General features: G+C 47.9%; 2 pseudogenes; one reads left to right on the forward strand and one right to left on the reverse strand.

Annotated features, from left to right (window-relative positions):
- LOC138287281 (zinc finger protein 271-like) overlaps window positions 1–14550 on the reverse strand; it is a 523545-nt pseudogene that overhangs the window by 189627 nt on the left and 319368 nt on the right.
- The window catches only part of LOC138286930 (zinc finger protein 850-like), a 227688-nt pseudogene that overhangs the window by 56296 nt on the left and 156842 nt on the right, over window positions 1–14550 (forward strand).

Raw genomic sequence — 14550 nt, forward strand, 5'->3', positions numbered from 1 at the left:
CTGGGTCTCCTGAAACTTGGCCAGTACCGTTGCCATCGTCTCCTGGGAGTGGTGGTATGTTCCCATGATGGAGGAGAGGGCCTTGTGGACAGTGGGTTCCCTTGGCCTGTCCGCCCCCTGTCGCACGGCAGCCCTCCCAGTTCCCCTGTGTTCCTGGGCCTCCGTCCCCTGGACTGTGTGCCCACTACCACTGCCCCCAGGTCTCTGTTGTTGTTGGGGTGGTGGGTTATCCTGGGTTCACTGTAGTGGTGGACACACAGCGGATTGACGTGTCCTGGGGATGGAGGTATGGGCCCGCTGGGTGGGTGCTATGCTGGTGTTTCCAGAGGGGGGAAGGTCTGTGGTGGCCTGTGCCTGTGTGAGGGGAACTGACTGTCCCGAGGCCCCTAATGGTCCGGGCTGGTCATCTAGATCCAGTTGGACAGAGGTGCTGTCATCTCTGTGGGCCTCTTCTGTGGGTGGAGTGGACATGTCTGGACCCTCCTGTCTGGTGATGTTGGGTAGGGGTCCTGCAGGGGTGGAAACGCATGATTATTGCATCTGTGTGTGGCATGGTGTGCAATGGGTGGGTGACCGTGTACCCCAGTGCTGGCATTCCTGTGTGGAAGCTTGTGTGATGATGGTTTAGGGGGGTGTATGGGTATGTGCAGTGTGCATGCTTTGGTGATGGGTGTCCATGCTTTGTTGCTGCATGCAGGGCTTGGTGTTTTGATATGTGGTTTGTGATATTGGTACATTTGTGAGGAGTTTGAGTGATAGGGGTGAGGGCGAGGGTGGGGGTATGTGATAGCATGCAGGTAGGGTGGGGGATGTAATAGTTAAGATTTGACTTACCAGAGTCCATTCCTCCACCTACTCCTGCGAGGCCCTCAGGATGCAGAATCGCCAAGACCAGCTCCTCCCATGTTGTTAGTTGTGGGTGAGGAGGTGGGGGTCCGCCGCCAGTCCGCTGAACCGCAAGGGGGTGTCTTGAGACCACGGAACGCACCTTCCCCCGTAGGTCGTTCCACCTTTTCTTGATGTCCTTCCGATTTCTTGGGTGTTGTCCCACTGCGTTGACCCTGTCCACTATTCTTCGCCATAGCTCCATCTTCCTTGCAATTGAGGTGTGCTGCACCTGTGATCCAAATAGCTGTGGCTCAACCCGGATGATTTCCTCCACCATTACCCTGAGCTCCTCCTCCGAGAACCTGGGGTGTCTTTGCCGTGCCATGGGGTGGTGTAGGTGATGTGTGGGGTGGTGTGTGTGGTGATAAGTGTGGTGATATGTAGTGGTGTGTTGTGTGAGGTGCGTGGAAGTTGTGTGGGTGATGGTGTTATGTGCCTGTGGATGCTGTTGTACTTGCTTGTGGTGTCTCTCTCTGTGCTTCGTTCTCAATTTTTGTCGTAGGGGTTTGTGGTTGATGTGGGTGTGTGTTTTATATTATATTGGGTGTGTGGAAGTGGTGTGTGTATGTGTATCAGGTGTGTGTATTTTGAATTGTCCAATGTGGCTGTGTTTTGTAAGAGTGTGTGTATTTTGAGCACAGCGGTGTGTACCGCCAATGAAATACCGCGGTTGAAAGACCGCCACGTGGATTCGTGTGTCTTGACAGTGTGGGGGTATTTCTGTTGGTGTGACGGTGGAGGTTTTGTTTTCGCCAGTTTATCACTGACCTTTGGTGTGGCGGACTTGTGTGGGTGTCTGAATTTTGGCGGGTTCCGAGATGTGGGTCATAATAGCTGTGGCGGAATTCCGCAGCTGCGGTGGTGTGTTGGTGGTCTTCTCCACGGTGGTAAGCGGCTTTTACCGCCAATGTTGTAATGACCGCCTCAGCCTCTGCCTATGTAGGTTAAGCTCCATGTTTTTCTTCTCTTGGTTCTCTTGCAATTCAGGCTGTATGACAGGTATGTCTGTGGGGGCAGGGTGACATCCTCATGTTATCTAACAGGCATGCTCTTAAAACAAATACACAAACCACCATTTATAAACACTTAAAGATGGGGCATACAACAATGGAGTTTTGTGTTTCTGTGGATTGACATTGGCACAGGATAGTTTAGAAGGGGACGAATCAAAGTAAAGAAATTAACAATATTTGTCTATATCACCCTCATCACGCAGCGAGGCACCAAACCCTCACCTCTCCATGAGCATCCAGAGTGCTGCTACTATTGCTGCTGGATTCTACTTGCTTAGCTTTAATGTCTCGCTCCTTCATGCGTATCACATGAGCCATCACCAACTTCCCCTCAGTCAAGGCCCTCACAGCCACAGCTTTGCCAGAGCAATTTCTGCTTCTGCTCTCCTCCACAGCCCTCTTTGCAGCAGCCTCCTCCTTTGCTGCTTCTCAATTGACAGCTGCCTCCTCAAGCCTGAGTTTGGCCAGTTGTAGTATAAATTCCCTTTCTGCTCCCCTGACCTCTAGCTCCTCTGGGGACAGATTGCAGGAAGAGATACTGCTGCATTTTCTGGATCTGGCAGGGACCCTCACTCCCATGGGTCCTTCTGTCTCCTCTGGAGCCATGATCAGGACTGCCATCCTCCCTGCCATCTCCTGCTCCAACTCCTCCATATCCCCCTTGTTCTTTTTCCCCTGTGTTGTAGCTTGTAACTGGCAAGCGTCCTCCCAGGTCCTAAGGTCCTACTAGAGCTCTTGCTTCTTGGAGCTCTTGATTGCTGGGAGCTTCTTCTCTCCACAGAATCCCTTGAGCTCAGCTGACAATCCACTGAAGGGAGCACTGATTTCGAGCTCTGGACACCCAAAGGTACCCGTGGCTGAGAGCACCAGGGAGGTTCGGCAGCCAGGGAGGCAGCTGGGGTGACATTGCGCACATCCTAGGCACAACAACCCAGGGACCTCAAGCAGGGAGTAACAAATGGAGTGGCTCCAATTGGACCCAATTTGAAGGGGGTGTAGTGGGCAGCAAAGGGCCCAGCAGTGTTCTGTTGTGTCACAATAACCCAAAGTGGCTAGACACATCATCAGCCTGCAGAAAACCCAAAGCGTTCCCAACAGATCTAGTTCCCTGCCTCACTGGGGGATTCAACAACACTAGTGAGGACACCAGGCGCATAGGCCCACACTATTCCTCTTGGATCCTAGAAGGGCTGCTCGTACTGCCCTGCCCCATAGGACCACACTAAGAGCGGGGTAAGCAGGCCCAGCTACAAAATGGAAGCCCGGTAACTCACTTCTGGGAGAGCTTGCTTAGCCTCTCGTGAGATCTGCATGGCCCGGGTCCTCCGAACGTGACACAGAGAGGAATAGGAACACCTTGCTGCACTCAGAGTGACTGAATTTGGCTGCCTTCACACAGGTGGCCCACAATTGGATCAGTCGGGCTGCTTGTGCTGCATTACCCCACTGTAATGAGCTAGGAGCAGGGTAAGTGGCTCCTTCGGAGGACCCATATCCCCCTTAGGGGTACAAGCTCAGCCTCACTTCCTAAATTATGGTAAAATTAGCTTACACCTGATTGGCATATTTAATTTATTTATAAGTTCCTAGTAATGTGGAACACCAAATTCCTAGGTAAATCAAATGCTGCTAGTGGGAATGCATCACTTATTGTGTTATCAGCTTAAGTAGTCCCTTAAAACCTGTCCCAGGACTGCAATTGCAGCCTGCTGGCAGTTTTAAACTTCCAATTCCTCTTGGCAACATAAACCCCTTGCCAAGCCTTAAACTTCCTTTTTATTGCATGTAAGTGATCCCCAAGGTAGGCCCTAGGCAGCCCACAGGGTAGGGTGCATCGCAGTTAAAACGTTGGGCATGCACATTTAAGTTTTACATGTCCTGGTAGTGAAAAACTCTCAGATTTGTTTATCATACTGTGAGGTCTATCTCTGCTGTAAGATAAGATTGGGTTACCTCATTACGTTTAACAAGTGATACATTTTGATTGGGAGCAGGTAGGAAAGCCGTGTTTGGTGTCCGAGGAATTGTAATTTAGAATTCTCTTTGATCCTCTTTAATGGTAAACTTGGAATTTTAAGTCATAGTTCTGAAAATGCCTCTTTTAGCAAGTTGGCATTCTTCTGCCCTAGTCATTTGGTGCCTGCTGCCTGTTCCTGGCTTTGCCATATTCCTCCAAGACAACCACACAATAGAGGGACTAGGTGTCTAGATGGGTGTAGGAGGCTGGCCTGGCTTATAGTGGGTACTATGTGGTACTTACACCTTGTGCCAGGTCCAGTTATCCCTTATTAGTAGATTAGAGGTGTTCTAGCAGCTTAGGCTGATTGAGGTAGCTAGAGCAGAGCAGCTTAGGCTGAACTAGGAGACATGCAAAGCTCCTACTATACCACTTATATCACTTAGCAATATATCATAAGAAAACACAATACTAAGAGTTACTAAAAATAAAGGTACTTTATTTTAGTGGCAATATGCCAAAAGTATCTCAGAGGATATACTCCCTTAGGAGGTAAGTAATATACACAAAATATACACACACAAACCAAAATCAGGTAAGTAAACAGTTAGAAGAGTAGTGCAAATACTGTAGAACACAATAGAATGCATTATGAGAAAATAGGCCTAGGGGCAACACAAACCATATACTTCAAAAGTGGAATGCGAACCACGAATGGACCCCAGGACTAGTGTAGTGTGTAGAGGGTCTCTGGGAGTGTAAGAAAACACTAAGGGTGTCCAAGATACCCCACCCCAATACCCTGAAAAGTAGGAGTAAAGTTACCCTACTACCCCAGAAAGACAGTAAAGTCGAGTTAGGGGATTCTGCAAGAACAATAACTGACTGCAAAGCACTTAAGAAGGATTCCTGGACCTGAGGACCTGTAAAGGAAGGGGACCAAGTCCAAGAGTCACGCAAGTGTCCAGGGGGGGCAGGAGCCCACTAAACCCCGGATGAAGGTGCAAAAGGGTTGCCTCCGGGTGGAAGAAACTGAAGATTCTGCAACAACAGAAGGTGCCAGGAACTTTTCCTTTGGTCAGAAGATGTCCCACTGCTGGAGGATGCAGAGTTGTTTCCACGCAGAAAAACCGCAAACAAGCCTTGCTAGCTGCAAGACTCGCGGTTGAAGGTTTTGGGTGCTGCCAGGGCCCAGGAAGGACCAGGAGGTCGCCCCTTGGAGGAGGAGACAGAGGGGGCGCTCAGCAAACCGGAGAGCCCACGCAGAAACAGGCAGCACCCGCAGAAGCACCTGAACAGGCGTTCAGAAGATCTGAGCACGACGGTCGACTCAGCACAACAAAAGGGAGTCCCACGAAGTCGGAGTCCAACTCAGCGAGTTGGGCAATACAGGACTGAGTGCTGGGGACCTGGGCTAGGCTGTGCACGAAGGAAGTCTTGCAAAAGTGCACAGAAGCCCTAGCAGCTGCAGTTCACGCAGTACACAGGATTACTGTCTGGCGTGGGGAGGCAAGGACTTACCTCCACCAAATTTGGACAGAAGGGCCACTGGACTGTCGGGGACACTTGTACTCAGTTCCTGTGTTCCAGGGACCACGCTCGTCAGGATGAGAGGGGACCCAGAGGACCGGTGATGCAGAAGTTTGGTGCTTGCGTTGGCAGGGGGAAGATTCCGTCGACCCACGGGAGATTTCTTCTTGGCTTCCAGTGCAGGGTAAAGGCAGACAGCCCTCAGAGCATGCACCACCAGGAAACAGTTGAGAAAGCCGGCAGGATGAGGCGCTACAATGTTGCTGGTAGTTGTCTTGCTACTTTGTTGCGGTTTTGCAGGCGTCCTGGAGCAGACAGCAGTCGATCCTTGGTAGAAGTCGGAGAGGGAAGTGCAGAGGAACTCTGGTGAGCTCTTGCATTCGTTATCCGGTGAGATACCCACAGGAGAGACCCTAAAAGGCCCACAGAGGAGGATTGGCTACAGAGAAAGGTAAGCACCTATCAGGAGGGGTCTCTGACGTCACCTGCTGGCACTGGCCACTCAGAGCTGTCCATTGTGCCCTCACACCTCTGCATCCAAGATGGCAGAGGTCTGGGACACACTGGAGGAGCTCTGGGCACTTCCCCTGGGAGGTGCTGGTCAGGGGAGTGGTCACTCCCCTTTCCTTTGTCCATTTTCGTACCAGAGCAGGGCTGGAGGGATCCCTGAACCGGTGTAGACTGGCTTATGCAAGGAGGGCACCATCTGTGCCCTTCAAAGCATTCCCAGAGGCCGGGAGAGGCTACACCTCCCAGGCCCTTCACACCTATTTCCAAAGGGAGAGGGTGTAACACCCTCTCTCAGAGGAAATCCTTTGTTCTGCCTTCCTGGGACTGGGCAGCCCAGGCCTCAGGGGGGCAGAAACCTGTCTGAGGGCTTGGCAGCAGCGGTAGCTACAGAGGAGACCCCGGAAAGTTAGTTTGCAAGTACCCGGGCTCTATGCTGGAGACCTGGGGATGCATGGAATTGTTCCCCCAATACTGGTATTGGGGTGACAATTCCATGATCCTAGACATGTTACATGGCCATGTTCGGAGTTACCATTGTGACGCTACATATAGGTATTGACCTATGTGTAGTGCGCGCGTGTAATGGTGTCCCCGCACTCACAAAGTCCGGGGAATTTGCCCTGAACAATGTGGGGGCACCTTGGCTAGTGCCAAGGTGCGCACACACTAAGTAACTTTGCACCTAACCTTGACCAAGTTAGGGTTAGACATATAGGTGACAAAAGTTACTTAAGTGCAGTGTAAAATGGCTGTGAAATAACGTGGATATTATTTCACTCAGGCTGCAGTGGCCGTCCTGTGTAAGAATTGTCTGAGCTCCCTATGGGTGGCAAAAGAAATGCTGCAGCCCGTAGGGATCACCTGGAAACCCAATACCCTGTGTACCTAGGTACCATGTACAAGATAATTATAAGGGTGTTCCAGTGTGCCAATCAGAATTGGTAAAAATAGTCACTAGCCTGCAGTGACAATTTTAAAAGCAGAGAGAGCATAAACACTGAGGTTCTGGTTAGCAGAGCCTCAGTGATACAGTAAGGCACCACACAGGGAACACATGCAGGGCATACTTTATGACCACTGGGTCAAACATACATACAGTAAAAATGGGGGTAACATGCCCCAGGCAAGATGGTACTTTCCTACAATGGGCCATCTCAGGCAGGATGGGGGGGGCAGAGTTCTGCACAGCCCCACTTGCAGTTTAATAGTCTGTGTCCTGCTCTCACAGAAAGAACTTCACACTAGCCTATTGTGCCTGCAGATAGAATGGGACCAGGGCAGGGAGGCTGGAAATTCCAAACACTTCTGAAAGGGGAAACCTCCAGAAAAGAAGAACCAGGTTGAAATAAATATCACCAGCTCTTCAGTTCATTTTCTGGACCTACAGAAGGACTCTCAGAACACTACTTTGCTGCTCAAAGAAGGAATGCTCTGCTGCTTGAAGCCTGCTGCGAGCCACCAGAGGTCTGCATTGCTGCTTGGGCCCTGCACTACCTCTTGAACCCAGGACTATTAGAGTGACTCCAAAGGCTAGTTGTCTTACCTCCTGATCAGAGCCTCAGAAACAGAAAAGGTCCAACCATGTTGAACCTGGACCTGGACCTAGCCAATGTATGTCCTGACCCTCCAAGTGGTGTCCCTCTGGTCCTGGACCCTTGGATGTGGTGCTAAACATGTCTAGACAGCCCAAATCCAAAACTTGAGACTTAAACATTTTTGAATTAACCAGGGCTCTGAGAACCAAGAGATGACCCGGGACCCGCCTGCCCACCCATCCTCCAAAGGTGCCTCGCCAGTCGGCCTGACTGTGCCCCATCTCTCGCTACGTTCTTCTCTGTAGCAACAAATTCTGTTTAGCTGCTCCTCAAAGAAAGGGTATCTGGACTCAGAGAGCTTTTGTCGTCTACAGCCTGAAGGTTCAACCTGCTGGAGATTTTCAAATTCAAAAAAATAAACATGGGGCCATATGTACAGAAAATGAGGAATAGCAATAGGGAAATCACAATTTCTGATGTACAAAATGAAGATGTAAAACATAGCGATTACTACCTGGTTTGCAAATCAACCTACCTCATGAATATTAATGAGGTAGGCTGCAATTTGCGACACTTTAGGAATATTGGCCATCACAGGGATGGTGGCCTGCTTGGGTCAGCAGAGCACTATGTCTGAGATTGCTGTTTAATAAAGCATTTTTTGTTTTTCAAAATACAACCTTTTTTTGCTTAAAGAAAAACAGGATGTGTTTAAAAAGAAAAGAAAAAATATATACTTTGAAGTTTTATTTTTAAAGTGTAGGCAGTGGTCTCCAGAACCACTACCTGTTCTTGAAAAATATTTATTCATACATTCTCAAAGGGGAAGGGGCCCCTTGGAGACCCCTTCCCATCTGCAAATGGTTACCACTACCTTTTAAGTACTTGCTGAAAAATAAATGTTTTGTGACCATAATCCAGTCGGAAAACAATCATTCAAAGTACTGCAATTTGATATTTGGAAGGGACACCCTAAACACTTCCCTTCCAAATACTGTATCACTAAACCAAATTGCAATTCTGTAACAAGTTACCAAATCATAATTTGGCATTTCTTTATATGCAAAGCATTTTTGCAGTCAGACGTGGCCTGACCACATAAAAGGTTTCCATGTATGGCCTTAAGTCTGAACGTAGGAATCTTCATTGAGACTTCGTCCAGCGGCTCCCTGTTGATGATGCCTCCTCCTCGGACACTGCTAGCTGCCTTGCCCGGCTGAACATTACATTCTCAGACATTGTTCTTCAAAATTCCTTCTAAGCCCAAAGGTAAGCGGAGACCAGGCCCAATCCACTTAGTGTGGATTGGGGCCGGACATTGTGGTCGGCCATAACCTTTGACTTCACACTGGAGTAGATGTCAGCAGTTAACTTTTTTGAGATTTTACGCACTAGTTTTCACTTAAAACTTTACAAATTGCTAACTCTGGTCCTACTGATTGGAATTTTGCCATTTTGGTCTCAAATAATTTAATAAAATGTACTATATATTTTTTAATTGGTGTAGGATTTTTCTCATGTTCTGTTTTCACTTATTTGCTTTTTGTGTGCTGCAGACATGCTTTAGACATTGCCTCTAGGTTAAGCCTGACTTCTTTTCTGCAAGGCTACCAGAGGTTTAAGCACAAGTTAATTTAGTGACTGTGGTTCACGCTGACAAGGATCGTGGATGTTACTTGAGAAGGTTTTTACCACACTTAACCAACAACCCAATTTCTCACAGCTCCCAAATCCTGGAGCAACCTACTGTTACACATCAGAGCTGCTACTTCAATTCTTCAGTTGTGCAAGAAGCTGAAGGCTTGTCTCTTCAAATAGACCCTTCCCCAGCTCAGGCCAGGCTAGAATTCACCTGCTTCAACGTTAGGATACTGGTGATAGTGTGCTTTACGAACACACATAACATAACATTACATAAAATTACTTAAAAATTGCTGGAAACAGGAAAGGCTGCACACATAGGAGGAGGCACACAACCCAGTAGCCCAACACCAAAGACAAATGACATTGCAAAGACACAGGAGAAGAGGAAGGCTAGAAACAACAAAACCGGAACCTTTAAGCCTCCCAGTGGTAAAGGCTCAGAAAACCTGCAAACTGGACAAAGACCTGTTCATCTTGACTGATCCACTGTCTTTGACCCTGTCATTAAGGCTTCTCTGACCAACATCTTTAAATATTGAATGATCATTAGTGGTGTAATTCTTAACTGGTTTATCTTTTACTTGATGAATCAATTGCTATTGGTCACAGAGTCCATAATGCCACCTACATGTTTCCTTCTCCAGATGGAACCTCTTGTGGTCTTCCTCAGCTGACCAGGGATCCTTGTCCATTACCATGCTGATGGCAGAGATGCACCTCAAGATCTCTTCTCCCTAGTGTGTTTCTGCTCTCTAAAATGTTAGAGATTCTTCCACTGTATGTGACAGCCCATCACTTGAAACCCAACCCAGTGAAAATTGAGCCCTTGATACTCTTACCCAAGAAATCCAACCAACCTGCACAGCTGCAATCAATTCCGGTAACATATTGGTCTGTAAACCAGCTGTTGACAGCAATGCACGATCATTGTGCTTCGTCCTGAATAACAGACTGAATCAACAATATCGATTTAATGCTGTGGGTATAAGTGCATGTTACTGCCTTACGTTACTCTGGAACATCAGGCCATTTATACGGTAGAACCTACTTCAAACCCTTGTTTTCTCTAGGCTTGATCACAGCAACTCCAAGTGACTACAGGCTTTGCCTCTCTTACCTTATCCTTGTTTCATCAGAAGGGATGATAAGGGAGCCCTTCTCCAGCTGGTCCATCAGTGTCCAACTTTCTCCAGCTGCTGCACCACTGTCCATCCTTCTCCAGCTGCTGCACCACTGTGCAACCTTCTCCAGCTGGTCCACCAGGTCTTCCTGCAGCTGCTTGTTTTATTTCTGGACCACTGCAAGGTAGAGACAAAGAAACAAAAATGCTTTGACCACCACCCTCCTGCGCTGTTAACTCTCAAGAGAGCTCTTACTGAAGTCAGAGCACATGTAGAGACAGGTGGAGACAGACAGGTAGAGACAGCTTGCAGCACCCACAAAGCCTGCACATGGCTGTGTTAATTTATTTGGCATAAAAGTTTAAACTGTATGGTGGGGAAAGAGCAGTCAGTGACTCATTAATTTCTGACAACTTAACAAGACCCTTGTACTGACTTTAACCAGTGGTGTGACCACTTCCTGTCTGGTAACATTTAAAAAAGGAACTGAAACTCCTTCAGTTCCAAAAGCAGGGAGAACGTGGCCCAAATCATTTATTTTCCTCGGATTTCAGCTTCTGATGCCCAATCCTTCTGTAAATGCACCCTTTGCATTCTTTCAGCAGCATTTGCTCTGACCTCCTGTGCCCTACTCTCTTCTGTCTTTTTATACATATTTGGGATCTTCTCACTTTCCTGATTTCTGTTCTTAATCGCTGTTATTTTAGATTTTATATCTGTTATTGCAGAACCTTAGCCTCCTGCCACTGACTTTTTACACTGAAATCGTTCACTGATTCATTCCAGTGAATCCTGTTGTTCAGTGACTTGCTCTGTTTTATTATCACTCATTTGTAGATTGATATTTGTATATTTATCCTTCATCCACTGGCACTCCAGGTGCCTGTTCTACACTTTTTTGTTTCATCTTCCTTCATTTTTCTTTGTCTTCTTTATAACCTGGTTCCAAGCTTGCACTACATAAAGATGCACAAATAGATTTTTTTTGATAAACATATTTTATTGTTTTTAAGAAGACATGGCAAAAAAAGGGAAATATAAAAGATACGGAAGAGGAACAGAGGTGTATCAAGCAGAGAGCATTTACATTTCAACATGAATTCAAATCCCCTAGATTAGACACCCCTAGACACCAGTGTCCCCTAGTATATGGTACTTAGGTACCCAGGGTATTGGGGTTCCAGAAGATCCCTATGGACTGCAGCATTTCTTGTGCCACCCATAGGGAGCTCGGACAGTTCTTACACAGGACTGCCACTGCAGCCTGAGTGAAATAACACACACGTTATTTCACAGACATTTTACACTGCACTTAAGTAACTTATAAGTCACCTATATGACTAGCCCTCACTTAGTGAAGGTTAGGTGCAAAGTTACTAAGTGTGAGGGCACCCTGGCACTAGCCAAGGTGCCCCCACATAGTTCAGGGCAATTTCCCCAGACTTTGTGAGTGCGGGGACACCATTACACGAGTGTACTACATATAGGTCTATATCTATTTGTAGCTTCACAATGGTAACTCTGAATATGGCCATGTAACATGTCTAAGATCATGGAATTGTCCCCCCATACCAAATCTGGTATTGGGGTGCCAATCCCATGCATCCCCGGAGCTCCAGCATGGACCCTGGGTCCTGCGAAACCAACTCTCTGGGGTTTTCACTGCAGCTACCGCTGCTGCTAACCCACAGACAGGCTTCTGCCCTCCTGGGGTCTGGGCAGCCCAGTCCCAAAAAGGCAGAACAAAGAATTTCCTCTGAGGGAGGGTGTTACACCCTCTCCCTTTGGAAATAGGTGTGAAGGGCTGGGGAGGAGTAGCCTCTGGAAATGCTTTGAAGGGCACAGATGGTGCCCTCCTTGCATAAGCCAGTCTACACCGGTTCAGGGATCCACCAGCCTCTAGTCTGGCGTGAAACTGGACAAAGGAAAGGGAAGTGACCACTCCTCTGTCCAGCACCTCCCCAGTGGTGGTGCCCGGAACTCCTCCAGTGTGTCCCAGACCTCTGCCATCTTGAATGCAGAGATGTGAGGGCACAGTGGAGACCTCTGAGTGGCCAGTGCCAGCAGGTGACGTCAGAGACCCCTCCTGATAGATGTTTACCTCTCTTGGTATCCAATCCTCCTCTGAGGGCTATTTAGGGTCTCTCCTGTGGGCTTCTCTTCAGATAACGACCTGCAAGAATTCATCAGAGTTCCTCTTCATCTCCATCTTTGACTTCTGCCAAGGATTGACCGCTGACTGCTCCAGGACCCCTGCAAAACTGCAACAAAGTAGCAAGAAGACTGCCAGCGACATTGTAGCGCCTCATCCTGCCGGCTTTCTCAACTGTTTCCTGATGCTGCATGCTCTGGGGGCTGTCTGCCTTCACCCTGCACTGTAAGCCAAGAAGAAATCTCCTGTGGGTTGACGGAGTCTTCCCCCTGCTAACGCAGGCACCAAACTTCTGCTTCACCGGTCCTCTGGGTCCTCTCTCATCTTGACGAGCGTGGTTCCTGGAACACAGGAGCTGGATCCAAGTGACCCCGACAGTCCAGTGGTCCTTCTGTCCAAATTTGGTGGAGGTAAGTCCTTGCCTCCCCACGCCAGACAGTAATCCTGTGTACTGCGTGAACTGCAGCTGCTAGGGCTTCTGTGCACTCTTGCTAGGATTCCTTCGTGCACAGCACAGCCCAGGTCCCCAGCACTCCATCCTGCATTGCCCAACTCGCTGAGTTGATCTTCGGCTTCGTGGGACCCTCCTTTGTAGTGCTGAGACAACCGCCATGCTCAGATTTCTTGAACGCCTGTTCAAATGCTTCTGCGTGGGCTGCCTGCTTCTGCGTGGGCTCTCTGTGTTGCTGAGAGCCCCCTCTGTATCCTCATCCAAGTGGCGACCTCCTGGTACTTCCTGTGCCCAAGCAGCACCCATTATCTTCAACCGCGACTCTTGCAGCTAGCAAGGCTTTTTTGCAGTCTTTTTGCGTGGAAACAACTCTGCATCCTCCAGCACACTGAGGGACATCTTCTGACCAAAGGAGACATCTTCTGACCAAAGGAGAAGTTTCTGGCACCTTTCGTTGTTGAAGAATCTTCGGCTTCTTCCACCCACCCAGAGGCAGCCCTTTTGCACCTTCATCCGGGGTTTAGTGGGCTGCTGCCCCCCCAGACACTTTTGTGACTCTTGGACTTGGTCCCCTTCCTTTACAGGTCCTCAGGTCCAGGAATCTTTCTTCAGTGCTTTGCAGGCAGTTGTTGCCTTTGCAGAATCCCCTATCTCGACTTTACTGTCTTTCTGGGGTAGTAGGGTAACTTTACTCCTACTTTTCAGAGTCTTGGGGTGGGGTATCTTGGACACCCTTAGTGTTTTCTTACACTCCCAGCGACCCTCTACACACTACACTAGGCCTGGGGTCCCTAAGTGGTTCCCATTCCACTTTCTTAGTATATGGTTTGTGTTGCCCCTAGGCCTATTGCTTCCTATTGTATTCTACAGTGTTTGAACTACTTTTCTAACTGTTTACTTACCTGATTTTGGTTTGTGTGTATATTTTGTGTATTTTACTTACCTACTAAGGGAGTGCATATCCTCTAAGATACTTTTGGCATATTGTCACTAAAAAAAGTACCTGTATTTTGAGTAACTCTGAGTATTGTGTTTCTTATGACATAGTGCTATATGATTTAAGTGGTACAGTAGGAGCTTTGCATGTCTCCTAGCTCAGCCTAAGCTGCTCTGCTATAGCTACCTCTATCAGCCTGAGCTGTTAGAACACTACTAATCTACTAATAAAGGATAACTGGACCTGGCACAAGGTGCACGTACAACCAGGTAACCACTATAAGCCAGGCCAGCATCCTACAACATGCACATGGAAAGGTCTGTTCATGTAAAATAAAAGTGCACATTTCTTTCAGTAAATGTGAAATGATGTCAGTGGAGGCTGTCTACGGCCTACGCATGTCAACTTAAGCACATCTGAATTAAGCATTAAATTATAATGATTAAAAAAAACTCCACCATCTGCATGCATAATGTTAAGGCAATAGCGTTATAATTAAACCCCTCATTCTCTCTTACAAAAAAGCCCTGGAAGGAGCTACAGCTTGAAATGCAACAGGATCCCCACACTGTCTACTTTAGGAAGAAGTAAAGAATCTCTTGTGAGGGCCAGAACTAGGCCATGTAAGCTGCACTAGCTTTAGAGAGATAAATGAATATTATATAGAAAATAGACCTCAGATCACAATAATGCTCCAATCTTCCAGGTTTGAAGAAACCAGAAATGCTTGAATCAACCACAGGAGTTCTGTGGAAAGTGGCAAATATAACTCAACAAATAGCCAGGTAAGACAGGAGTTGCTGATCCTGATC

Source organism: Pleurodeles waltl, chromosome 4_1, assembly GCF_031143425.1.
Source record: "Pleurodeles waltl isolate 20211129_DDA chromosome 4_1, aPleWal1.hap1.20221129, whole genome shotgun sequence".
NCBI lineage: Eukaryota > Metazoa > Chordata > Amphibia > Caudata > Salamandridae > Pleurodeles > Pleurodeles waltl.